This window comes from Amblyomma maculatum, chromosome 1 (genome assembly GCF_055883805.1).
Source record: "Amblyomma maculatum isolate TAMU_Amacu chromosome 1, ASM5588380v1, whole genome shotgun sequence".
Classification (NCBI taxonomy): Eukaryota; Metazoa; Arthropoda; class Arachnida; order Ixodida; family Ixodidae; genus Amblyomma; species Amblyomma maculatum.
The window spans coordinates 435,030,507-435,056,245 of record NC_139344.1 but is presented as its reverse complement, the minus strand read 5'-3'; the positions used below and the strand labels follow the sequence as shown (position 1 = coordinate 435,056,245).

Genomic DNA, 25,739 nt, shown 5'->3' with positions numbered 1-25,739 from the left:
GACTTAAATATGAGAATGGGAATTTTGAGGCATACCTCCGGCTATTGCAATTGTGTTCGGTGAAGACCTTTTATGTGCTACAGTGAAGGAGATGTACTGGCAAGGAGAATAGGATACTGTGCTGACAGCGAAACGAAACAGCATGTTCTGAGACGCTGAGAAATAACGGTGTTGGTTTTTTTTTTTTTTTTTTAATGCAGGAGCACAAGGAAAGGTGTTTTGCGCAAGTCTCTCGACAGAATTCGCATCGCGTTTCAAATATCACGCTCATTTTCCTGGCCTGCTCGCACCTAAACTGAACGGCGGTCGCACGACGTGTGCGGAATAAAAAAAAAAGGTTGCGTCTCAAGTTTCCGGCCTATCTTTAGGCATCAGTATGAAGCAATATGGTGCCCAGAATACAAAGTAATAGTTAATGCTGTAGAAACAGTCGCCTTCGGTGTTTCCATTGCGTTTATATCCAATAGCCTATAAAAATTTACGGCCCCGCTTTGTCAACAGATTTAGGAAAAGGAAACATCAAGGTAGCTTCTCGCAAATAGCTGGCTGGCAATTTATCTGGGATAAATAACATCACATTCTTGTCGCAAGTACGAAATTCGCCAGAGAAAAAGTGGATAATGATTTTTCTTGCTGGTCATAGCTTTGATACACAGTATCTGTAGTATCTTGGGAAAATGTTTTGCGCGCACAGAGGATAACTAAAAAAAGACTGGAATTCCACGTAAGCAAGGACAGCATCCAAGTGACTGCGCACATGCAAGAAGAACAATTATTTATTTTTATTTCTTCAAATACCTTCAGGCCGGAAAAATTTGCTAAAGGCATGTGTTGCAGCTTCTCAGATACTACGCAGCAGGGCAGTGCGAAACGTCTTGAAGCCACACTTATTACGACAGAATACTCTCACGTTTGGAAATGTAAGCGGCGTAGTAGAATAAATTGCTGGCAAACCTAGGCTACTTTTTAGTGGTGTATAAGGCTAATATAAACAGCAGCCTCCTCGAATAATAGCCAGGACCCCAGCATGGCGATCGTAATTTGTGCATAATGGCCTGTGTTCGCTTGTGGGAACACATGGACAAGCATTGAAAGGGCTCAGTGAATTTTTGAGATATAAACTGCACAATAGAGTGGCCGCAACCCCTGCGTCTGCGCCCCTGAACTGCATATGGAGCATTTACTCTTTGCGCCGCATTCTGCGCAAGCTCAGAGTACGTTAATAAGTCCCTGGCTGTTTTATTCATCCCAGTGACATCCCTTGCGAAAACCTCACAGACACATGCGCGATTGTGGGACATTAAAACATCTAAAAGTTTCAGTTGACAGTCTTGCTATAAAATTGACGACTTGTTCACCCACCTTTATTCGTCCTTGTTGTGTTCAGCGTCCCGTTTAAAACTTTAGTATGCTATATTACCTTAGTCCGTTCACATAGTGACCAAAGCATCACTCATGAAACAGGGAGGTGCTTGCTTGTCCACTTCCCTCTACTTGAGCGAAATATTCAATGTTTCCAGTAAGCGACTTAATGAAAACTTTGAAAATTGTTAAGACCTAATTAAAGATATCGTAAGCACAAAAACTCTAAAATTGAACAACCGTGGAGCACAAGTAAGATGAGTCGAAAGGGTTAATGGTTCGTGGTGAAAGCAAATGTTGTAACTTCGATCTAATCACAATATTTCTTCATAGCAACCAATGACAGCTATGCATATCGCATCTTGACAGTTTCTTATTCGTGATTCAGCATCTGCGACGCCAAAAACATTTCCGGCGGTCACAGATACAATGTAAAACTACTGCTAGTAATTCTTCTTTTCCAGATCAGGGAAAAGAGCATAAAATTTATTCGTTTTGTAAAAGAGTAACCCCCAGGGCACCGCAAGAACGAACTGGTCTTTTAAATGTGAAAAGAGATTTCCCAGGGAGTGTGCTGAGGTTTCGGGCACTAGTTGCAGGTGGTAAATGGCGTCGTCGTGTATGATGTGGCGTTTCGTCGCCAGGAACAACCGCAATCGCTTTTCGATAGATTGAAGCAAAGGTTTCGAACAAGACACATAAGTACAATTACAGACAACTATTGTTTTAATTTTTCACAGGTATTCCTTCAAGAAACCCTCCACTAACAGTTCTTGGCTGTCATGGAAGAAGCTTTGTGGTCGGAGAAATAGAGAGCGATTGACTTATCGGAAGGAGGCGGGAAACAGCGCGTGGGCCTATAGGGACATTGCGCGACGAACAGATAGCAGCGACTGACTGATGCCGCTGACGCCGCAGCGAGTGAAGCTAGTGAGAACGGGATGTACGCACAGTGATCCGCTCATAGGGAACCGGCGTTTTGACAGCCGGAGAGCACTGTCACCGCTACGCAGGAAGAGGCGGGGGGGGGGGGGGGGGGGGGACCTCTCCTCCTTTTTCTGCATGGCGGTGACAGTGTTCTACGCGACTCATTGTTTTGACTCGCTAGCGGCGGCAGCGGCATCAGTCAGTCGCTGCTAGCACTGCTCGCGCCACTCTGCTGTACAGGAGGGAAGGGTAATTTGCAGTATATTTGTATGTTCGGAGTTCGCGCAGTTAAAAAAAAAATAAAATCTGAATAGCAGAGCGGGTTTTCAATACACGGACATCTGGGTTATGGGCCCAGCTTGCTTTCACTGCGCCACTCTGCTTTTTTTACTTCATAGAAAAACTTGCGTAAAAAAAAAAGGAAAAAAACTCCACTCACTTAAACTTGTCCATGTATGAAGTTACCGGGCTGCTTCATACAAGCCCGCGATATCCCTATCCCGACAATGCACCATCATCAAAACATCAAAATTTTGGGAGGCAAACACATGCATCTAGATACGGCATCAAGTTTGGAGGTTCTTCACGTGCAGCATACACTTTCCTCACCAAGCACACTGCTCCCGAAACAGGGATTTGGACGATCTTGGTGGCTCTGCGTGCCTGTCCATCATGCGGCTTTTTCAAAAACTGAACAGTCCCATCAGCACAAATAGATCGTAAGGTACGACAGAGCTTTGTCAGGAGGCAAAAATCTAATTCTATATGGCTTAATTTCAATGTCCTTTTTAAGAGTTCTTTGCAGTATGTCCCAAAAGAACATAGCATCATGGCACAGAATAAAGCAATGATCAATTGTCTCAGGAGCATTACAGAGACGACAATTCACCGACCAGGGCACAAATATCTCCTTATCACGAAGAAATGTCTTGACAGACAATGTCGCTGTCTGCAATTTGAAAAAGAATGTTTTTGCAGCTACCTGAATGTACATTTGCCTAACACGCTTTAGAACAGTGGTGGCTAAAAACACCAGAGAAGGCTGTCGATACAACGGTGTAGGAAACAAAGACTCAGTGAGAGCCTGGGTCATCTGCTTTCTCGAGAGACTATACAAATAATATAAAGAGAAACGCACAGTGAGAAAATTGAAAGTGTCAACAACCTCCTTAAAGAATCCCCATAATGGTCCCTCACGAGCCTGCCCAGTCGGCACGAATAAGTAAGGCAAATGTGGACTAAGACGCCTATTGAGCACAGCTGCAAGAAACGGATGGTTTGCCGATTTAAAAAAAAAAAACGGAAAACAATTTGATGCACAAACAAGTAAACAAGGCTCATTCCACCAGATTCTAAGAGACGGAACAAGTTTTCACGCAGCATGGGCTCCCATTGAGAGGGCCACACACATGTTGCAAATATTCTGTGTATAACTTGTACCTTCCTCCTCGCCCAATGCACGACATGAAGGACATACGCAAGCTTTGCAAACAAAAATATCCTACAGTCCTGTGCCCTAGCAAACACTGAGATTTCTCTGCACACCCAATTCTATGTTTGTCGACGAATAGGTACGATTTGTGAATCGCAGTAGGCTGCGCTAATGCGACCTTGGTGCGACGGAACCCCTAGGTACTGATCAGAACTACAGTCCGAGCATACGCCGCCAAACTGGCTTGGTCTTTATCTAAATTAAGAGCCGTGCCTGATACATCGCACAGCTGTTCAGTCAAGTGTAAAGCCTCAAGAACACTATTTTTGTCAGAATAAAAAAGGGCGATATCGTCCGCGTAGAAATCTTAACATCCCATTGAGCCAGAGAGAAACCACGGATGGCTGCACTGTTAATTACACTGAGACAGAAGGGTTCCAGATATAAGGCAAACAACAGTGCAGACACTGGACATCCTTGACGAACAGACGATTCAAGCGGTATTGGTTTCGTTGGCTCCTAATTAACAATTATTCTTGTATACGAGTTCATACAGCACAGTCTTATGCCTTTGAGCAAAAACGTCACCAATGTTTGCATGCTCCAAGATGCCTGACAAGACACCGTGCCAAACTTCATCAAACGCCTTTGCCAGGTCATTTGAATCAGAGCTACTTGGCCTGTCTCCTCTGATAATGTCCCGATTACTGAACGTGAATATGGATGTGTGTTCGAATACTGCACGTCTGATACATACCTCAGGCGAACCTAGTCCATAATACCAGCTGCAGACGACAGTAAATAACTTTAGCAAAAATATGTAATCAACATTACGGAGGTAATGTGGACGATATCTTTCAACAGTTTGCAACCAATTAGCACCTTCGCTTTAGGGAATTAATATTGTGTGGCCTGAATAGAAAGTGGGAGGCAGGAAACCCACATCATAATATGCTTGCAAAACTTCCATGAAAACAGATGTTAGGCAAGACGAAAATGTTTTATAGAGTTCGCTAGTAATACCATCTGGGCCAGAAGATTGTTGGTTCTGAAGTTCTGAAATGGCTGATTTAATTTGGTTCAAAGTGATGGTCCCTCTACTACAGCACACTTCTTATCGTCTGTTCGAGGAAAGTTCTCAAGCAAGAAATTTTAATCGGAACTTTGATTTGGATCTTCAAAACTGCCGAACAGCTTTCGATAATAATCATACAAAGCAACAAGAATACTAGCAGAATCACTGTATGTGCCAACACCATACTGAATTTCCAATATATCCTTCGTAAGAGCATTCTCTCTTTCATCACTCAGGGCCTCGCCGGGGTGGCGCAGTGGTTACGGCGCTCGACTACTGTTCCCAAGAACGTGGGATCGAATTCCGGCCTCTGCGGCCGCTTTTAGATGGAGGCGAAAAGCAAGGTGCCCGTGTGCTGTGCGATGTCAGTGCACGTTAAAGGACCCCAGGTGGCCGAAATTTCTACTCCTTCACTACGGCATCTCTCATAGCCTGAGTCGCTTTGGGACGTTAAACCCCACAAACCAAACCAAACCATCACTGAGGGCCCGACGTGAAGGTTGCTCGTCAAGATACCTTCGAGTCCTAGATCTTGTCAGGACCCCCGTGTATCTTTCCGTCACAAATTGTTGAAGCTCTGCATTAACGTTATTATTTCTTCAACATAGGCACTCGAGCTAACCATCTCTAGCTCATGTAAAGCTCATCTCTAACCTTGTAAAGATAACCAAAAGAAAACCGCACTTCCAGCACCTTGCAAGAAAAAACAACCTCGCGCAGGTAGCCAGTCACAGAACCAGGCATGTTTTCACATGACACAATCCATTCAGGGAGCAGCCACTGCAATCGCACTTGCATCACAGTTCTTAGAAAGATATCTTTTTGATCACGGAGGAATATAAACCGCGAAACCACTTGACGCAAGAAAAATGTGCAAGGTAAAGCCCGCCCCTTTTAACAGGTATAAACAAATACGTCCGGGCGGCTCACTGCGCCACTCTGCTTGACACAAGGGAAGGGTAACTTTCAGTGTATTTGTATATAATTTGCAGTATATTTGTGTGTTAGGAGTTTGCGCAGATAAAAAAAATGTGAATAGCAGAGCGTGGTTTCGATCCACGAACCTCTGGGTTATGGGCCCAGCACGCTTCCACTGCGCCACTCTGCTGGGCACAAGGGTGGGGAAATTAGCAATGTATTTGTATCTTCGGGGTTGCTCAATGAAAATAAAAATATCAGTAGCAGAGCGTGGTTTCGATCCACGGACCTCTGGGTTATGGGCCCAGCACGCTTCCACTGCGCCACTCTGCTGGACACGAGGAAACGGTAATTTGCAGTGTATTTGTATTTTCGGAGTTTGCGCAGCTAACAAAAAATTTAATAGCAGAGCGTGGTTTCGATTCACGGACTTCTGGGTTATGGGCCCAGCACGCTTCCACTGCGCCACCCTGCTTTTTTTCATTGCCTAATTTATTATCAGACTTCACACATATGGAACATCACACGCACATACCCACACAGAGAGAATATTACGCGAAAAATACACAAGGGTTAAAACCACACGACTTGGCCTGCCCGATCCCTTACAAATCAGTCATTTGCAGCAACACTTTCATTCCCGGAAGCCATTCAGGAACTTCGTCTTGTGTCTTGAAAACTTCAGTAACACTGGCAGCGACGTCGAGAAAATACTGTCATATTTTCCTCGCCTCAATGTCTGCATGCCTGAAAGCTATTATGGATCGCCAGATACTGTGCAGGCCCAATAACATGATCATTGCCAGCCGTAGCCCATCATCATCTTCAATTGGTAAAAATCGAATTCCGAATGCATCCACGGGTAGTTCTTTTTTAGTTGTTCGTTGTAGAAAATCCCAGAAGAAAAAGGCTTCCCAACAGTCTAAGGAAACGTGTTCGATAGTTTCCGGTTCGCGGCTTATAAAACAGGGATTTCCCCAAGGTACAAAAAAACTTTCATTTTTAAATAAGTTTTAACTTCAAGTGTATTGTTATGGAGTTTGAAGAAGAAAGCTTTTGTTCCCCCTCGTACAGCCATATTTTTTACTCGTTTAAGGACTGACTTCCATGGACCTGCACAGTACAACGAGCTGTACAAAGGCATCGGGAGAAAGACATCGCACAAGTCATTGTAAACTTTCTTTCGCGTCACAGTTGAAAAATATTTAAACGAAAAGCGGACTTGCAATACACGGCATGACATGTACACTTCTTTAAGAATTCTGAACATCCTCCCTTGCATGCTCGCAGAACTTACAACAAAATTTGGTAGCACTCTGTTCAATCTAACCTGACACACAGTTCGTAAAAATGGGTTCTTTGTATCACGAAAGAATATAAAACGGTTAACCACTTGGCGCAAATACCAATGCGCCAAACCAACTCCTCCAGAGCGGACGCGATGAAACAAGATGGTTCTGCGGATGCGGTCCCATGTACTTCCCCATACAAACATGGCGACCACACGGTGAAATCTCTGCACATTCACACGAGAACAATGCAGTAGTTGTAACACGTACAATATCTTGGTAACAAGAAATAAATTACAAATCGGAGCACGTGCGACCTCAGACCAACCGAATCCTTTTAGTCTGTCGGCCTTCTCACGAACTTCTAAAACCTGCTGATTCCAATATGACTCACTGTCACGGCAGTTTTCCAGTGGCACTCCTAAATACTTCACTGGGGTTGTTACCCAAGGCATCTTCACAAAATTCGCAGGGGTTGTGTGCCACTCTCCATGCCAGAAACCCAGACACTTATTCCAGTTCACAGCACTACCACTCAAAGAACAAAAGTCCTTCACCAATTTGACAACACTGCGAATGCTTTCGTAGTCGTTACAGAAGACGGCAATGCCATCGGCGTACGCGAGTATGCGGACCTTTGCTGCATGCAAACAAAAACCTCGGATACTGCGGCTCTCTAAAATGCTCAGACAAAATGGTTCAATATACAAGCAGGAAAGCAATGGCGATAGGGGGCAGCCTTGACGTACAGAGCGCTGCACTTGGATGCGCTCACCCACCTTCTTATTTACTATCAGGCGCGTCGTGCACCCTATGAACGCCATTGCGACTCCATTGCAAATAACTGAGCCCACATTTGCATGCTCTAAAAGTGATAACAAGACATCATGCGGCACCTTGTCGAAAGCTTTCTCTAGGTCAAGCTGGGCCATGGCAGCACTCTCATGCAAGGCATCGCAACAGTCCAGCACAGACCGTGCCTTGTGGATATTAGTATATATGCTTCGGCCTTTAATGCCGCTGGTCTGATGCGGTCCTACTAATTTTTCCATTACAGTTTAAGCCTTTTAGCTGAAATTTTCATAAAGATCTTATGTAATACCCCTTCAATGGGGCCTTTGAGGTTGAAGTAAATAAATAAATAAATATTTTGTGTTTGTCAGGGATATTGGTCTATAAGCGGTAACTCGCTGAAGCTTGGCTTCGTCAACCGTTTTTGTATTAAAATTGTATGGGCTGTTAGAAAAGACGGGGGGAAGCATACCCTTGTTATAGACCTCATTAAGTAATGTAGTTAAAACTGGGGCGAAATTGTCTTCGAATTTTTTATAAAGGGCGGCTGTAAGCACGTCTCGTCCTGGAGACTTTCCAGGGTTGATGTTTTCTATGGCTTTATTTACTTCTTCGAAGATTGGCAGCTCTAAACGTTTTTTTTTTGTTTCGTCAACCAGCATTGGCATAAGAGAAAGGCTACTGGACTTGTTCTATTTTAGAGCTTTGGGCTCTCAGTGCCGACGTGGGAGCTGCCCTCTACACCTGGCGCCTAGCCGATTGTCCTCCAGGACCCCTACTGTGGGAAATAAAGTTTTACCAAACCAAACCAAACCTTCTGTGTGACTAAAAAGTCCGCTGTAGAATTCACAAAAGGCCCTCTCTATGTTCGATTTATCTGAATAGACTGCAGCATTCCATTCTATTTTTATATCCAATTTTTGCTGACGTGCTGCTTTTCTAATCGAAGAGCACGTTTTGTGGGCATTTCACCAGCTAACAGGCGCTGTGCCCTCGTCCTCACCATCGCACCTTGATATCGCTCCGTATCTACTGCCTCCAATTTATGCTTGACGGAGCTGATTTCTTCCATGCACGAGCCCGGCTGTTTGCACTATTGCGTCAGTAGAAACGTGAGGTCCTTTCAAAGCGCCTTTTCTTTTACCTTTTCTTGCTGTTTCATAGCACACGATCATTCAATCGTATTTATCTATTTCCTGTTGAAATCTTTTTCATTTTTCTCCTTGCGATTCTTTACTGGCAATTCACATCTCATTTAAACTTGACACTACTTGTCTCACAAAACTATCGTCTTTCAGAAGCCTCTCATTAAGTTTCCAATTTTCCCATACAAATTTGTTTCGTTTTTCATTTCTTTTTCCAATCCCAAAGACAACAAGACAGTGGTCACTTAACGGCACTGGTTGTAAGTGGTATTCACAGCAGTATGGTATTAGTTTGGCAGATACGTATGCTCTAACCAAACGTGCGTGGCTTCTTCCCTGGAAATGAGTGAAAAGCGCTCCAGTACGATTTCCGATGCAATCGCCCACATCATCGAGATGGCATTGCTCAATTATGTCACTCAAACAGGCAGTACTCGCATCTCGAAAAGGCGTAGCACTAGTCTTGTCTCGGGCCACTCTGCTGGAAACGAGGGAAGGGTAATTTGCAGTGTATTTGTATGTTCGGAGTTTGCGTTAATATAAAATTTAAATAGCGAAGTATGGTTTCGATCCCTGGACCTCTGGGTAATGGGCCCAGCACGCTTCCACTGCGCCAGTCTACTGTTTATTTTTCTTTATTGCCTAATTTATCATCCGATTTACACATATAGAACATCACACACACACACACACACACACACACACACACACACACACACACACACACACACACACACACACACACACACACACACACACACACACACACACACACACACACACACACACACACACACACACACACACACACACACACACACACACACACACACGCACGCACGCACGCGCACACAGAGTCAATATTACGCGACAAATACACAACATGGGTTAAAACTACGCGATTTCGGTTGCGTAATTTATTACAAATCAGTCGTTTGCAGCAACACTTCCATTCTCGGAAGCCACTCAGGCTCTTCGTCTTTTGTCTTGAGAACTTCAATAACACTCGCAACGGCTTCGCGAAAATACTGCCCTATTTTCCTCGCATCAAAGTCTGCAAGCCTGAAAGCCATTCTAGATCGCCAGATACTGTGCATGCGCCTGATAGTAAATAAGAAGGTGGATGAGCGCATCCAAGTGCAAATCTATGTACGTCAAGGCTGCCCCTTGTCGCCATTGCTTTTCTGCTTGTATATTGAACCATTTTGTCTGAGCATTATATAGAGCAGCAGTATCCGAGATTTTCGTTTGCATGCAGCAGAGGTCCGCATACTAGCGTATGCTGAAGACATTGCCGTCTTCTGTACCGACTACGAAAGCATTCGCAGTGTTGTCAAATTGGCGAGGGACTTTTGTTCTGTGAGTGGTAGTGCTGCGAACTGGGATAAGTGTCTGGGTTTCTGGCATAGAGAGTTGCCCACAACCCCTGCCAATTTCGTGAACATGGCTTGGGTAACAACCAAAGTGAGGTATTTAGGAGTGCCACTGGAAATGGAAAACTACCGAGACAGTCGAATCATATTGGAACCAGCAGGTTTTAGAAGTACGTGAGAAGGCCGACAGACTAAAAGGATTCGGTTGGTCTATGGTCGCACGTGCTACGAATTGTAATTTATTTCTTGTTACCAAGTTATTGTACGTGTTACAAGTACTGCATTGTTCTCGTGTGAGTGGGCAGATATTCCACCGTGTGTTCGCCATTTTTGTGTGGAGAAGTACTTGGGAGCGCACCCGCCAAACCAGCTTGTTTCATAGCGTCCGCTCTGGAGGAGTTGGTTTGGCACATTTGTATTTGCACCAAGTGATCACCCGTTTTATGTTCTTTCGTGATACAAAGGACCCATTTTTCCGAACTGTGTGTCAGGTTAGATTGAACAGAGTGCTACCAAATTTTGTTTTCAGTTCGGCGAGCATGCAAGGGAGGATGTTCGGAATCGTTAAAGAAGTGTACATGTTATGTCGTGTATTGCAAGTCCGTTTTTCGTTTTAATCTTTATCAACTGTGACGCGAAAGTAACTTTACAAGGATTTGTGAGATGTCTTTCTCCCGATCCCAGTGTACCTCTGATTTGTACTCTTCAGATCCATTGAAGTCTGTCCTTAAACGAGTAAAAAATATGGCTGCACCAGGGGCAACGAAAACTTTCTTTTTCAAGTTCCATAGTAACACAATAGAAGTTAAGACTTATTTAGAAATGAAAGTTTTTTTTTGTACCTTGAGGAAATCACTGTTTCCATACCCCGCAAACCGAAACTATCGAACACGTTTTCTTAGACTATTGGGAACCCTTTTTCTTCTGGGACATTCCACAATGAACAATTATAAAAGACCTACGCGTGGATGCATTCGTAATTCGATTTTTACCAATTGAAGATGATGATGGGCTACCGCCGAACATGATCATGGTATTTTGCTGGCGCCACTCTGCTAGACACGAGGGAAGGGTAATTTGCAGTATATTTGTGTGTCATGACTTAGCGCAGCTAAAAAAAAAGTTTGAATAGCAGAGCGTGGTTTCGATCCACGGACGTCTGGGTTATGTGCCCAGCACGCTTCCACTGCGCCACTCTGCTTTTTTTTTTCTTTATTGCATGAATTGGTAAAAATACATCAGTAAAAGATTGTTGTTGCCATGCCCCTTGGCTGACAAGCGTGTCTAATGGACTTTCATTACCACAAGTTCGCCCATCAGACTCACGACCTCCTCCGCAGCGTCTTGCTACTTCAAATTTTTTTTTTAGTTTATACACTTGTTCAACAAAATAATCACATACAGATCGTGCATCAACATCACAGTGTCTATAGGCCATCCTACTCTTCCAAATACTGTGAAGGATTAATAGCATGATGAGGTCATACTGAAAATCATCATTATCAGTTGTCAAGTACCGAATTCCACGTGGCGTCAATGGCAGGTCTTTTTTAACTGTCCTTTGTAACACATCCCAGTAAAACACCGCATCCCAACAATCCAGGAACACTGCGCCACTCTGCTGAGCACGAGGGAAAGGTGAGCACGAGGGAAAGGTAATTTGCAGTGTATTTGTATGTTCGAGGTATGCGCAGCTAAAAGAAATTTGAACAGCAGAGCGTGGTTTCGACCCGATGACCTCTGGGTTATGGGCCCAGCACGCTTCCACTGCGCCGCTCTGCTGGACACGAGGGTAGGGTAATTTGCAGTGTATTTGTATGTTCGGGGTTTGCGCAGCTAAAAGAAATTTGAATAGCAGAGCGTGGTTTCAATCCACGGACCTCTGCGTTATGGGCCCAGGACGCTTCCACTGCGCCACTCTGCTGGTCACGGGGGAAGGGTAATTTGCAGTATATTTGTGTGTTAAGAGTTTGCGCAGCTAAAAAAAATTTGAATAGCAGAGCGTGGTTTCGATCCATTGACCTCTGGGTTATGGGCCCAGCACGCTTCCACTGTGCCACTCTGTTTTTTTTTCTTTATTGCCGACTTGGACATTCAAAACAAGACGAACAATAAAACGTGCCAGCACACTTTCGCGTGACACGGCGGGTTAAAACTTTTTCAGTTTGATCAAACTGTCAAGCACATGAAACCATTGTGGCTGCTCGGGGAGTGTCATATGCACTTCCCTGAACCGCACAACACTGTGTATTAAATGTTCTCGTACAGGATTGACTTGTATATCTGCATTGTTAAACTGCATTCTGGTTTTCCACAGGTTGTGGAGGCCCAGGAGCATTATTGTATCAAAGGGAAACTCCTCTGTATTAGGAAAAGGTAAAAATCGTATGCAATATGCATCTAGAGGCCGATCTTTTTTTTTAAAGTTCTCTGAAGCACATCCCAGAAAAAATGGCATCCCTACCGTCCAAAAACACGTGTTCTATCGTCTCTGGTCTGTTACACAAGAAACAGTTTGTTGACCAAGGGACGAGGGACGAACAGCATCCATATTTTGACTGATAATGTGCTAGTGTGGAGTTTAAAGAAAAATGATTTGACTGGTGGTGATATTCGCATCTTCTTAACTCTCTTTTGTACATCACCTCCTGGGCCTGGACAGTGCGACAAACGGTATATCGGTACAGGAAGCATTGTGTCCACTAGGTCCGCATACAATTTTTTCCGCTTAACATTGCACAAATACTCCCTGGAAAAGCGCACATGCAGCAATCTGTACGCGAGCACCACTTCTCGCAAGTACCCTCTTACTGTACCACCTACATTGAGACACGAACTGACAAGAAAATTAGGAAGGAGTCTACCAAGCCGAACTTGGATTACTGTTCTGAGGAAGACATCATTTTGGTCACGAAGGTACATGAAACGCGAGACAACTTGTCGCAAACATAAATGCGCCAGACCAAGCCCTCCTTTTTGTACGGAAAGAAACAAATTTGTTTGGCTCGTCCTTTCCCAGGTCGACGCCCAAATGAAAACGGCAAAAACACGATGAAGTTTTTGTAGGTTTGTCCTCGAAGCACTGAGCACATTCATCACGTACCACACTTTAGCAGTAAGGAACAGATTACATATAGTGGCACGCGAGAACATGGACAACTGCCTTCCTTGCCACGCATCACTTTTTTCCTTGGCCCTCGATGTTTGGTCATTCCAGTACGGATCTGGGTCCCGGTAAGAATCAAGGGTCACTCCTAGATGCAATGCTGGAGTGGTTGACCAGCGCAACCGAGAATAGTGTTCGGGTGTGACATCGCAGCTACCATGCCAGAAACCGCAGCTTTTTTCCCAGTTTATCTGGGCATCTGTGCAGCTGCAAAATATCTGTACTACATTTGTCACCTCACAAATACTTTCTCTATTTGCACAAAAGACAGTGATGTCGTCGGCATAAGCCAGGATTTTCACATGCACTGATTGTAGCGTGAATCCCGTTATGCATTCATTATTCCGGGTGGCCAAGCAAAACGGTTCAAGGTAGGCTGCGAATAACAATGGCGACAGTGGACAACCCTGCCTCACAGAAGATCGCACTTGGAGGCTTTCAGTGAGTTCTCCATTCACAACAATCAGTGTGGTACAGTTTTTGTATGCCATTCTAACGCCCTCTAATATTATTCGGCCGACATTTGCATGATCTAATACGGCAAACAGAACATCGTGAGAAACGCGGTCAAAGGCTTTTGCCAGGTCTAGTTGTATCATCGCCACTCGGTCATCAAAATGAGTCACAGCCTTCTAGTATGGATCTTGCCACGTTTATGTTAGTAGCGATACTTCGCCCTTTTATGCCGCATGTTTGGTGCGTGCCTACGAGCGTTGGTATAACACCCTGCAATCTTTTCGCTAGCACCTTCATGAAAATTTTGTAGTCGACGTTGGTGAAGCTTATCGGGCGATAAGACCCCACCAACAGGCGCTTATCAGGGTCATCGGTTTTAGGACTTAGCACTATGTGGGGTGTTGTGAAAGACAGCGGAATACGTTTTTTCTCATAGCTTTCGTCAACAACCTTCAGCAGAGCCTGGGCTATTGCAGGTTTGAACACTTTGTAGAAAGCTGCACCCAGTCCGTCAGGGCCAGGGGCTTTACCTGCTGGCAGGGCATCTATTGCATCCTCAATTTCTTTCACGGAAATCGGCTGCTCAAGCCCTGTTTTAACTTCTTCCTCAAGTTTCGGCATAAGTGGAAGGAATTCACTATAGAAGCCCCGTTCAGTTTTTCGCGACTGACAAAGCATATCTGCGAAATGATCACAGATTGCGTTCTTGATTACACTACTGACCGCCGAAATACCTGTGCTAGTTCTTATTTCTCGTATTTCCTTTCTGCACGCGTATCGTTTCTCATCTGATAACGCACGCTTCGTTGATGTTTCCCCCGCCCAGAGCTGTTCCGTCCGCGCCCGAATAACTGCCGCACTATACTTATCTGTGTCCATTTTTTCATGCTGGGCTTTGACACCCCTGATCTCATTAAAGCCATTCTGCTGGACAAGAGGGAAGGGTAATTTGCAGTATATTTGTGTGTTAGGAGTTTGCGCAGATAAAAAAAAATGTGAATAGCAGAGCGTGGTTTCGATCCACGGACCTCTGGGTTATGGGCCCAGCACGCTTCCACTGCGCCACTCTGCTGGGCGCAAGGGTGGGGAAATTAGCAGTGTATTTGTATCTTCGGGGTTGCTCAATGAAAATAAAAATATCAGTAGCAGAGCGTGGTTTCGATCCACGGACCTCTGGGTTATGGGCCCAGCACGCTTCCACTGCGCCACTCTGCTGGACACGAGGGATGGGTAATTTGCAGTATATTTGTGTGTTAGGAGTTCGCGCAGATAAAAAAAGATGTGAATAGCAGAGCGTGGTTTCGATCCACGGACCTCTGGGTTATGGGCCCAGCACGCTTCCACTGCGCCACTCTGCTGGACACGAGGGATGGGTAATTTGCAGTATATTTGTGTGTTAGGAGTTCGCGCAGATAAGAAAAAATGTGAATAGCAGAGCGTGGTTTCGATCCACGGACCTCTGGGTTATGGGCCCAGCACGCTTCCACTGCGCCACTCTGCTGGACACGAGGGATGGGTAATTTGCAGTATATTTGTGTGTTAGGAGTTCGCGCAGATAAGAAAAAATGTGAATAGCAGAGCGTGGTTTCGATCCACGGACCTCTGGGTTATGGGCCCAGCACGCTTCCACTGCGCCACTCTGCTGGACACGAGGGATGGGTAATTTGCAGTATATTTGTGTGTTAGGAGTTCGCGCAGATAAGAAAAAATGTGAATAGCAGAGCGTGGTTTCGATCCACGGACCTCTGGGTTATGGGCCCAGCACGCTTCCACTGCGCCACTCTGCTGGACACGAGGGATGGGTAATTTGCAGTATATTTGTGTGTTAGGAGTTCGCGCAGATAAGAAAAAATGTGAATAGCAGAGCGTGGTTTCGATCCACGGACCTCTGGGTTATGGGCCCAGCACGCTTCCACTGCGCCACTCTGCTGTATGCGGAGAGCAGAAAAACGCCGGCAGCATGTGAATACACATCACGTGGTAGCCTCGCTGACGCAATGCAATGCAATTATTTCGCTTCAGACTCTCCTCGCCAAAGAACGACCTTGGCACGGCGGCGGCGGCGGCGGCGACAGCGGCGGCGGCGGCGGCGGACGGTCGATTGCATGCCTTTGGGGCTGAGCAGAGGTGAAGGCGCAAATGTCCGCTTGCGCATAGCCACAGGCAAAAACGAAATAGAGCAGAGGGAAACGGCTCAGGACAGCTTATTTTGAACGGATGCCTGTATGCTTCATAGAGGATTGCAAGAAATAAAAAACTGCAACGAATGGGCAAATTAGAAAAATAAATCTCTCGCTTCCGTTGCAGTACGAAGAATCGATCACGCTTTCAAAAATGTTTGAATGTAGGATAGAGTGCTCCCCGGTGTTAACATTCTTCTTTAAAAACAACAGTATACACACATAACGTTTTGATCTAATGTGTAGCTACGGAAGAAACGAATGTGCGGTGCAAAATCGATTGCAAGATTTCGGGAGAAAAAGAAGGACCTGATTTGCAAAGACAGTATGGATTTCAACCTGCTACATCGACGCAGTCTTCACTGCAAGATAAAAAAGAGAGCCTTGTTTCTGACGTGGAGCGTAAACTTTTCACCATTGGAATATTTCTCGACCTTTGTAAAGACTTTGATTCAATTCAGCATGAAATTTTGCTGAAGTTGGAGCAGTATGATATTCGTGGTTTTAAACTGAAATTATTTGGGAGCTCTCTAACAGAACAGAAGCAGTCTGAATGGCTGCAGGCGGTGAAATCCGACACAGGCTCGAAGAAATGTGGGGTCATACAACGTATTATCCTTGGTTTACTGCTCTTCATTTTGTACATTATTATCATTGTAAATATACATTTAACTGGAAACATGGTCCTTACACTGGCGATAATAACGTATGTTTCTCTGATTCCAGTCTAAGCATCTTTTAGAATTGTTCTAATAATTGGCGTGGAGAATTAATGAAATGGTTTGCTGCGAATAAACTAGAACTAAATGAGCAAAACTGAAATTTGTGCTTTTTCATGCTATAACAAGCCTCTCGTTCATGATGTTAAACTGTGTATTATTTACACTGAAATACTACATGTAAATTCTCATAGGTTTCTTGGAGTATGTTTCCGTAGTGACATGGGCTGAACCGATCAGGTCAGTAATGTACGAATAAGGGTAACGAGAGCGATTGCGCTACCTACCTTCGTAACATTTGAAGAAACACCTCTATTTTTCTCGTGTCCATAGTCATCTAGTCTACAACCATGCAGCTTGAGACACGTGTAATAAGACTGGCTCAGTAAGTTTGCCCTGCAAAAGAGATGCTTGTGTATGTTGGGCTGAAACCCTGCTAATGATAATAATATGTTTGATCTTTACAGTCTAATACCCTTCTTACTATTTTATGAATAGTTCTCAAATCTTTTAGTATCATCATCATCATCATCAGCCTGACCATACCCACAGCAGGGCGAAGGCCTCTCCAATATTTCTCCATTTAACCCGGTTCTGTGCTAGTTGCATCCACTTAACCGCTGCGGACTTCTTAACCTCATCCGCCCACCTAACTTTCTGCCGCCCCCTGCTACGCTTTCCTTCCCTTGGAATCCAGTTCGTTACCCTAAGCGACCATCGGTTATCCTCTCTTCGCACTACATGTCCTGCCCATGCCCATTTCTTCTTAATTTCCACTAGAATGTGGGCAACTTGAGTTATTTCGCTTACACACTCTGCACGCTTCCCATCTCTTAATGTTACCCCTACCATTTTTCGTTCCATAGCCCTCTGGGTTGTCCTCAACTTAAGTAGAACTTTTTTGGTTAGCCTCCACATTTCAGCCCCATAAGTGAGTACAGGTAAGGTGCAACTGTTGTATACTTTCCTCTTGAGCGATACCGGTAAACTGCTAGTCATAATATGCGAGTGCTTGCCAAATGCGCTCCATACCAATCTTATTCTTCTTGTTATTTCCTTTTCATGGTCCAGATCTGCGTTTACTACCTGTCCTAAGTAGACATATTCGCCTACTACTTCCAGTACTTCGCTACCTAATGTAAAATGCTGTTCCTTCCCGAGGCTGTTGAACATTACCTTAGTCTTCTGCATATTGATTTTCAAGCCTACCTTTGTACTTTTCTTGTCTAGGTCATCAATCATTATTTGCAGTTCATCCCCCTAGTTGCTTAGCAAGGCAATGTCATCAGCATATTGTAGATTACTGAGGTATTCTCCATCTACCCTTATTCCTAACTGCTCCCATTCCAAGTCTCTGAATACTTCCTCTAAGCAAGCTGTGAATAGTACTGGGGAGATTGTGTCTCCTTGAGTAATACCTTTCTTTATTTCACCTTTCTTTTTTCTTTTAGTATAAAAAAAAAATAAAACAAGACTTTAAACACTTTTCTCGTCTTTATATTAACAGAAATATTGCATATAACCTGCGTGCAGTTTCTCTAATAGATCAAAGCCTCGCCCAACCTACGGCATCCATAGTAGTGTTCATCTGATAATTGTATCACGGAACAAATATCCGGGAATAATTGCTTGTGGATGGAAACGTGTTGCAGTTCAACAACTCAATAAAAGAGTGCCCTATACCTTTAAAATGAGTCTACGTAACATATGGCTTTAAGTGCTTGAATGTATGTTTTTGGTTACATGCTTTCCTTTATGCCATAATCAAGCCGAGATTTTGCTGCTTTTTGTCACTGACCGCGATGCACTGCCATGGTATTTTTCCCTTCTCTGTGTGAAGATGTGTACATGTATGATTTCATACATTCCCGTTGTCCTATCGTACTACCGACCGCTGATGATGTTCTTGATTTCTGTATGAGCTACTTTGGATTCAACACTATAGTCAAACGGGCGAGTTGGTGGAACATACTGGATGGAAAAACAGCGCAAAAGTCAAGCACCACAGTAAAGAAACAGAACATGAGCTCTGTCTTTTTACTGACAAAGGTGACTCTAATTTGTTTATTTGGATGTCGCTGCATGACCTGTATTATTGTTGTGTTTATCCATCAGTGCTGTGTGCCTCTCTTCCGATCTGTAATGCGGGGATTAGGCCTCATCAGGAGACATTAGTCTCCTTTAGCCTCTCCCTGCAGGCACCATGTAATGTTGCCCGAAATAACCATGAAATGATGAAAATGATTTTAAAGTTTCTTTGATTTTTGTGAGGTTTGAACAGAAGTGTCATGGGGACTATAAACATACAATATTAAAACGATTTGATGCCATCAGTGCGGTGCCAATTGTAGCTATGTAACTGACCTACCAATAAATGGTGATTAATTGCAGAGTTGTATGCATACAAAAACACTGAATGAGCATTTATTTATCATCATCAACAGCCGGACTATAACCTGTGGCGGGAAAAGGCATCTGCAATATTCCTCCAATCAACCTGGTCCAGAGCTAGCGGCGCCCACCTGACCCCCGTAAACTTCGTAATCTTATCTGCCCACCTAACATTTTGCTGCCGCCTGCTACGTTTCCTTCTTCTGAATCCAGTTTCTTCGGTGACCATGGATTATCAAGCTTTCACATTATATGTTCTGCCCATACCCATTCCTTCTTGATTTCAACTAGAATATAAGCAATTCAAGCTTGTTCCGTAATGTATTCGGCTTACTTCTTGTTTTTAAAGGTTCCTATACTCCTCTTCTTTCTATAGCTCTCGGCGCGGTCATCAATTAAAAAAATTCCTTTCCTTAGCCTCAAACTTTCTGGCACAAAGGTGAGATGGAGGAGCTATATACGTTCCTCTTGAGGGAGACTGGCAAGTTGCTAGTCATAATCTCTGAGTGCTCAACAAACGCGCTGCATCCCAATCTGGTTGTTCTAGTCATCAATAGCTTCAGCGGCAAGAGGTTTTCTTCGGGATTTCCCCGTGCGCTGGTAAAAGTATAGAGAGCACATTCTGTTTATCTGTATGCCTGCTACAGCCGCACATGTGTGGAGTGGGACGCTAGTTTTGCAGTCGTGGGAAGTAGGTGCAAAAAATATAAAAGAAAGTAGCAGAACGTGGTTTCGATCCACGGACATCTGCGTTATAGGCCCAGCACGATTACACTGCGCCACTCTGCTTTTTTTTCGGTATTGCCTAATTTATTATCATATTTTACACATAACGAACATCACACACACACACACACAAACACACACACACACACACACACACACACACACACACACACACACACACACACACACACACACACACACACACACACACACACACACACACACACACACACACACACACACACACACACACACACACACACACACACACACACACACACGCACGCACGCACGCGCACACACACACACACACACACACACACACACACACACACAGGCAGGCAGGCAGGCAGGCAGGCAGGCAGACAGAGAACATTATGCGACAAATACACAACATGAGATAAAACCACGCGATTTGGCTGCGTGATCCATTACAAATCAGTCATTTGCAGCAACACTTCCATTCTCTGAAGCCAATCAGGCACTTCGTCTTGTGTCTTGAGAACTTCAATAACACTCGCAACGGCTTCGCGAAAATACTGCCGTATTTTCCTCGCATCAACGTCTGCATGCCTGAAAGCCATTCTGGATCGCCAGGTACTGTGCAGGCCCAACAACATGATCATATCCAGTGGTAGCCCATCATCCATCTTTCAATAAACAAAATACAAAGAGCTGCAGAAAACCGATATACCCTTTAAATTTAAATGATGAGCTGAGTATGGCTCATAGCATCGCAGCAGAGTGGCGCAGTGAATTGAAGACACTGCGGCACTTCACTGTGCATACCGGGTTTATGCAGCTGATTGTATTTTCTTCATTGCATGCCGTGCAGGCAACGAAGTCACAGGTACGCGGAACGTTCTGGTTGGACTGGTGCGCCACACTCAGTCGCCTGTTACCTAATGCACAAGCAGGTCCAGGCGTGGACACCACACTGCGATATCGTAATGTACGGTACGAGAAGTGCTTTTGGAGAAGTTAGGTTCAATGTCATAACTGACGGCTGTCACTTGGCAATGCTTATATCCTGCGATGAAGCATTCGTCGATTTCAGCTCACTATTTCCTTAACTATACCTGACGTCATTTTAATTCACTAAAACGTGTGAATGCTACCGCCGACGGCACGCTGATTGTCGGTAGACGATGTTGTATTCGGCCATCGTAGATGAGACCGTAGGGTTCGGGCGGCGCAGCAGTGTATGCGTAGCACGGCTTGGATTGATGTAGCACTTTATGTTCGTACCAAACAAAGATGAATGCTGTGAAAAGGATGCCCTGCTTAGTACTGGTGCAAAAGCAGCATGCCTGCACAATTAGGTGCAAAGCTTTCGGCAACAGCGCCTGCCGCGGAAGCGCTAGGAGACGAACAGCACTACTCACTACCTGCCAGAGGTACTCGTCGCTAGGCCTAGTCGGTTTCGCTGTAGGGCGGCACTCTGGAACGCCTGTACGCTATATTGGTCCATCTTCCGTCACTGGTTTAGAAAGGAAGCCCACCGCAGAATGAAATAAGCTCGATAAATCAAGTGTTCTGTGACCGTACTCTATCAGCCTAATTTCCACTTCACAAGTCGCCGCGGCTGTTGCCAGCCGTTTCAGCCTTCCTCGACGGACCTCGTACGTCCCCTCGGCGCTTCGTGGTTTGCTCTTCTTGCCATGTGAGTCATTATCGATTTCAGTTCTTCGTAGCGAAAACTACGCTCGGAGGCCATTTTTATTCGGCAAAAGCTGCGAATGTTTCTCTCCCCGATTGCGAGATTCACACGCATGAAAGCGGCGCTCAAAACGGGGCACAAGAGCAGTGCCTCAGTGCGATGTGAACCATAGTCCCGGGAGCATTTACGTGCGCTCCTTTGTCGTCAAAACAGCTTTACATTGAACGAAAGGCCCTTCTTCTAAGTAATCTTTTCTAGCTCCTTGTATAGAGTAGGAATGAGTGCGAAATCGTAGCGAAGCGAGCGACTCCCAGTATCGTTGCCACTAAAACCAAGTTTTCGCGATAAAATGCAGCATCACCCAATTGCAGGAGAGCAGGTTGGCGACATCTGTTGGAGGGCAACAACGACATACTTCAGGATTGCTCGTGTTAGGCTTCTGTTTATTGACGAAAAATAAAAACCTGGCAACTACAAACCGAAACCAAAGCTGGTAAACGTAATAATCACACGACAATAAACTGTGTACTGCGATTTGGTGCTTTCACGCCGTGTCCTATACTTACAGGATACCTATGTACTAATTACACCACAAAGATAGAACAGAAAAATTTAGTGTCTCTACTCTTTAAGCATAATGAATAGATAACTATCGTTTCTGAAGTAACTATAAGCCTTAAAATTAGGGAGGCCAACAGAAATGTTTGCAGCGGGTCAATGTTAAATCAGTAATCATGTAGATAATATGAACAATTGGAAAGAGCGTGAGAAGGGCATCACAGTTTAAGAAAGAATATGCAAAACAACATGTGAGTATACATACATTAAAAGCAATGCCGTAAGTGCAGGACCACCTGTCTTCACCAGAGTTCCTTGGTAATCCGTGCTTTTCCCTGTCAGCTTTTAGCAATACAATGCGATCGAAATCATCGGCGCATCCGCATATAGTGCGACACCCGCCGTTGAACGGTGAGCTGACTAGACTACGGTTGCTGAAGAAACTGCGCAATTCTATATCCCGTGATCGATGTGGCTCCGCAACAGAATGACGTCACCGTCTATGAGTGTTTCCCGTGACCTCCGGCGCTCGTCGAGTGAAGGTGGCAGCAAGGCGGGCAAGAAAAGAGTGGAAAGAGTGCATTTGTAGGAAGCGATAGGGCATGAGAGAGAGACAGATTGATGGGAAGATTACTGCTAATGACTGCGCCCCGCCAGACCATGGGTGGCAGGAAATAGCAAGGCACGTGGCGGTTCCCTCCAGATTATCACCCTTCTCATTCAGAAATTACTTTCGTGCGTCACGTTTATTCTTTGCGCTTTGTTTTTGTCATTGGGGTGGCGCTGATGGATGCAGCTTGTTTCTTCCGATTTCAGCAACTCAGAAGCATTTAGTTTCATAACCAGTTTGGAGAGCTGTTCCAAAACAAATACATTCTTGCAATGCGGTGAAAAATGGCAAAATGTAGCATTGCTCAATTATGAGTACTTAGAACCAGCACATCGTCAACGTTTCGTAATGTGTAGTTCGAATTCGTCTAATACTAGTTCATCTTAATTGAGCTTTGACCTTTCGAAAAGTCCTCAAGAGTCAGGTGGCTCTAAACGTAGATTGATACATAGCGTAAATACATGTGTGGTAGTCGGCCGCTGCACAGAGATATGAGCTATTCATTGCCACTTTAACTTCTGCAGTTTTAATATGCGCCTCTGGCAAGGTGGAAGTAGCAAAAGTTTCATAGACTACCGCGTAACAACAGAACGAGACACCTACAGCAGCTTACTGGTTCCAGCCAGACGCCCGACACATTCGTCTAAAAAGGCTCGATCGAAGATAGAAATTTTATGTTCCGCGTGACATTCCTGAACAAAGTTTCACGGAGAATCTAGGCTACCGGCCCAGCGGATACTATATTACCGAAAGAGGTAGCTAAAAGTAAGCAGAAATATTATTACAAAAGGGGCACGTTGGTATTCTGGAACAAGAAACTTGAATTGCATTTCTTATGCGCGTGAGTATTATATGTATTTCCTTGTTCTTGATAACATACTTTTAGCGTTTGAAAAAGTGGCCATCACAGTTCGCTGAGCGCCCCTTCATCATGCATTATCCCTACCTAGTTGATCCCAGTGACAATAGCTGTCTGCGCACGTTTTGTTTCTTGTTCATACGTGAGCGCTTCTTACATCATCCTTGCCACTACTGCATTCAATTTTTTATTATGATCTAAAATATACAGGGCGTTCCAGCTAAGATGAAGAAAGATTTAAACAAATAAAAGTAATCTTTTTATGAAGTTGAGGGCGGATGAATGCAGTTAGCGTTCTTGTAAACGTACTCGCAGGAATTTTTTGTATTCCTTATATTTAAATTAGTCAACATTGTATAATTAAGTTCTAAATCGCTCCGAAGGTTCAGGTGTTAATAGGCATGTTATTTAAAGTCATGATGATGGTTAGTCTAAGGTGTGTCTGATAATGTAGCTTCAAGGCAGGACTTTTTGTTTTAAAAAAATGAAGCTGGCGCGGATTCAAGAAATACGTCGTTACAGTGCGTTCCATGTGCCCGAAACCGCTGCGATTATAGCTCTATCACGCTCGAACCATTAGAACGCTGCCGAATTCGCCCCTACTGTGCTGCTAGCGAGCAATAATCTTTCAAGGAACTGTTAGTTTGGTTGGTCCGGTTGGTTCGGCTTGCGGGGTTTAGCGCCTCAAACGACTACGGTTATGAGATTTCATGGAAGAGGACTCGCGAACTTTCGACCCGCTGGGGTTCTTTAACGTGTACTCACATCACACAGTGCACGGGAACTTTGCTTTTCACCTAAATCAAGACGTGGCCGCCACGGCCGGGATTCGATCCCGCATTCTTGGCGACAAGAGTCTAACGCCGTAACCACTGCACCACCACGGCGTGGCTTAAGCAGCTTTTAGCAAATCTAGTTTATATTCGCAGAAGAGACAAGCACGATACGAAATTTCTGTATGCGTGTGTTTCTCTCGAAGGCAATGTCGCTTAGCACACTGCCCGCGTTGCTGCCGATCACACCACCACCTTTGTTTGCAAAAAATGAACCATATATATCCAGAAAGTACCAATCATAGGAGAGTCACAGGCTTCTGCCGAATACCAATCACTCACAACATGGAGGGGGGGGGGGGGAAGATATCGCTAAGGGTCTCGAGCAGCTATTTTTTTCCTCAGCACCATCCCCATCTCGTGGCGAGTCCTTCGGACGCATTGCCCAATGATCACATATAGTAGACGTGCATGCTGCATTAAAAACTGGTGAACCGCTGGCATATACGATAAAATCCTGTTCGGACGCGATGCGAGCATCGATCAAAGCAGGAGCCTCATTGGTCAGTGTAACAGAATCAAGCTTGGACATGATGGAGTATTCATCGGCCTCCCGGCTACACGATTCCTACTGCGTTTTCTAGAAACAACTCACCCGTATTTGTACTCACTGAAATTAAGGAAAGAATTAAGATGTGTCTCCATTAAAGCGGGATACAGCTTCACAAAGCGTATCTCACGCTTAAGCTGTTGTAAGCATGACTACATACATGTCATACGCCTGTGCCGAAACGTTGATGTAGTCGGTCGCATTCTCATCTATGGTTAATCTGAGTAACCAAGCAACCGCTGAGTAGTTAAATCCTTCGCATATTCACGTGGTCAGTGTTCGTTAAAAAGCCCCAAGAGTTTAAAATGTCTGAAGCCCCCCATTGCGGCGTCTCTCCGCTCAGAATGAAACGCACAGGTGGACAACTTTGTGACTTGTATTGCGAGGTGAAGAGGTCACGGTCTAAAATGCTCTAGTTTGAATAAGCATTTTACACTTTTCGTTGCTAACAAGCAAATCTTCAGCAAACTTTGTTTAAAGTTATCGCGCACTGCAGTGGACGAGACGGCCTCTGTTTCTTCACCACCAGAACAGTGAGAGAAAAAGAAACTTCACCGAGAAGCGTAATGTGTGGACGTGTACATTTACAAAGAAAGATGCACTAGTGACTTATTGAAAGTAAGTTAAAAGTACTAGAAGTGGCTAGACTGGCCGCAGAAAACACCTTGAGCATGTAGAACGAATGCTTCCAAGGATTCGCCCAAACAACTGCTTCAAA

The 25,739-nt window shown here is 44.6% G+C and overlaps 9 non-coding genes across 9 annotated transcripts; all 9 read right to left on the bottom strand.

Moving 5' to 3' along the window:
• Positions 1 to 5,832: 5,832 nt before the first annotated feature.
• TRNAM-CAU (transfer RNA methionine (anticodon CAU)) lies at positions 5,833 to 5,904 on the bottom strand. The gene has a single exon. It is a non-coding gene; the product is annotated as a tRNA-Met (tRNA).
• Positions 5,905 to 5,975: 71 nt separating this feature from the next.
• On the bottom strand, positions 5,976 to 6,047 carry TRNAM-CAU (transfer RNA methionine (anticodon CAU)). Its single transcript has one exon. It is a non-coding gene; the product is annotated as a tRNA-Met (tRNA).
• An 8,888-nt stretch (positions 6,048 to 14,935) lies between these two features.
• On the bottom strand, positions 14,936 to 15,007 carry TRNAM-CAU (transfer RNA methionine (anticodon CAU)). Its single transcript has one exon. It is a non-coding gene; the product is annotated as a tRNA-Met (tRNA).
• Positions 15,008 to 15,078: 71 nt separating this feature from the next.
• On the bottom strand, positions 15,079 to 15,150 carry TRNAM-CAU (transfer RNA methionine (anticodon CAU)). The gene has a single exon. It is a non-coding gene; the product is annotated as a tRNA-Met (tRNA).
• Positions 15,151 to 15,221: 71 nt separating this feature from the next.
• Positions 15,222 to 15,293, bottom strand: TRNAM-CAU (transfer RNA methionine (anticodon CAU)). Its single transcript has one exon. It is a non-coding gene; the product is annotated as a tRNA-Met (tRNA).
• Positions 15,294 to 15,364: 71 nt separating this feature from the next.
• Positions 15,365 to 15,436, bottom strand: TRNAM-CAU (transfer RNA methionine (anticodon CAU)). Its single transcript has one exon. It is a non-coding gene; the product is annotated as a tRNA-Met (tRNA).
• Positions 15,437 to 15,507: 71 nt separating this feature from the next.
• TRNAM-CAU (transfer RNA methionine (anticodon CAU)) lies at positions 15,508 to 15,579 on the bottom strand. The gene has a single exon. It is a non-coding gene; the product is annotated as a tRNA-Met (tRNA).
• A 71-nt stretch (positions 15,580 to 15,650) lies between these two features.
• On the bottom strand, positions 15,651 to 15,722 carry TRNAM-CAU (transfer RNA methionine (anticodon CAU)). Its single transcript has one exon. It is a non-coding gene; the product is annotated as a tRNA-Met (tRNA).
• Positions 15,723 to 15,793: 71 nt separating this feature from the next.
• TRNAM-CAU (transfer RNA methionine (anticodon CAU)) lies at positions 15,794 to 15,865 on the bottom strand. Its single transcript has one exon. It is a non-coding gene; the product is annotated as a tRNA-Met (tRNA).
• Between the last annotated feature and the right edge of the window lie 9,874 nt (positions 15,866 to 25,739).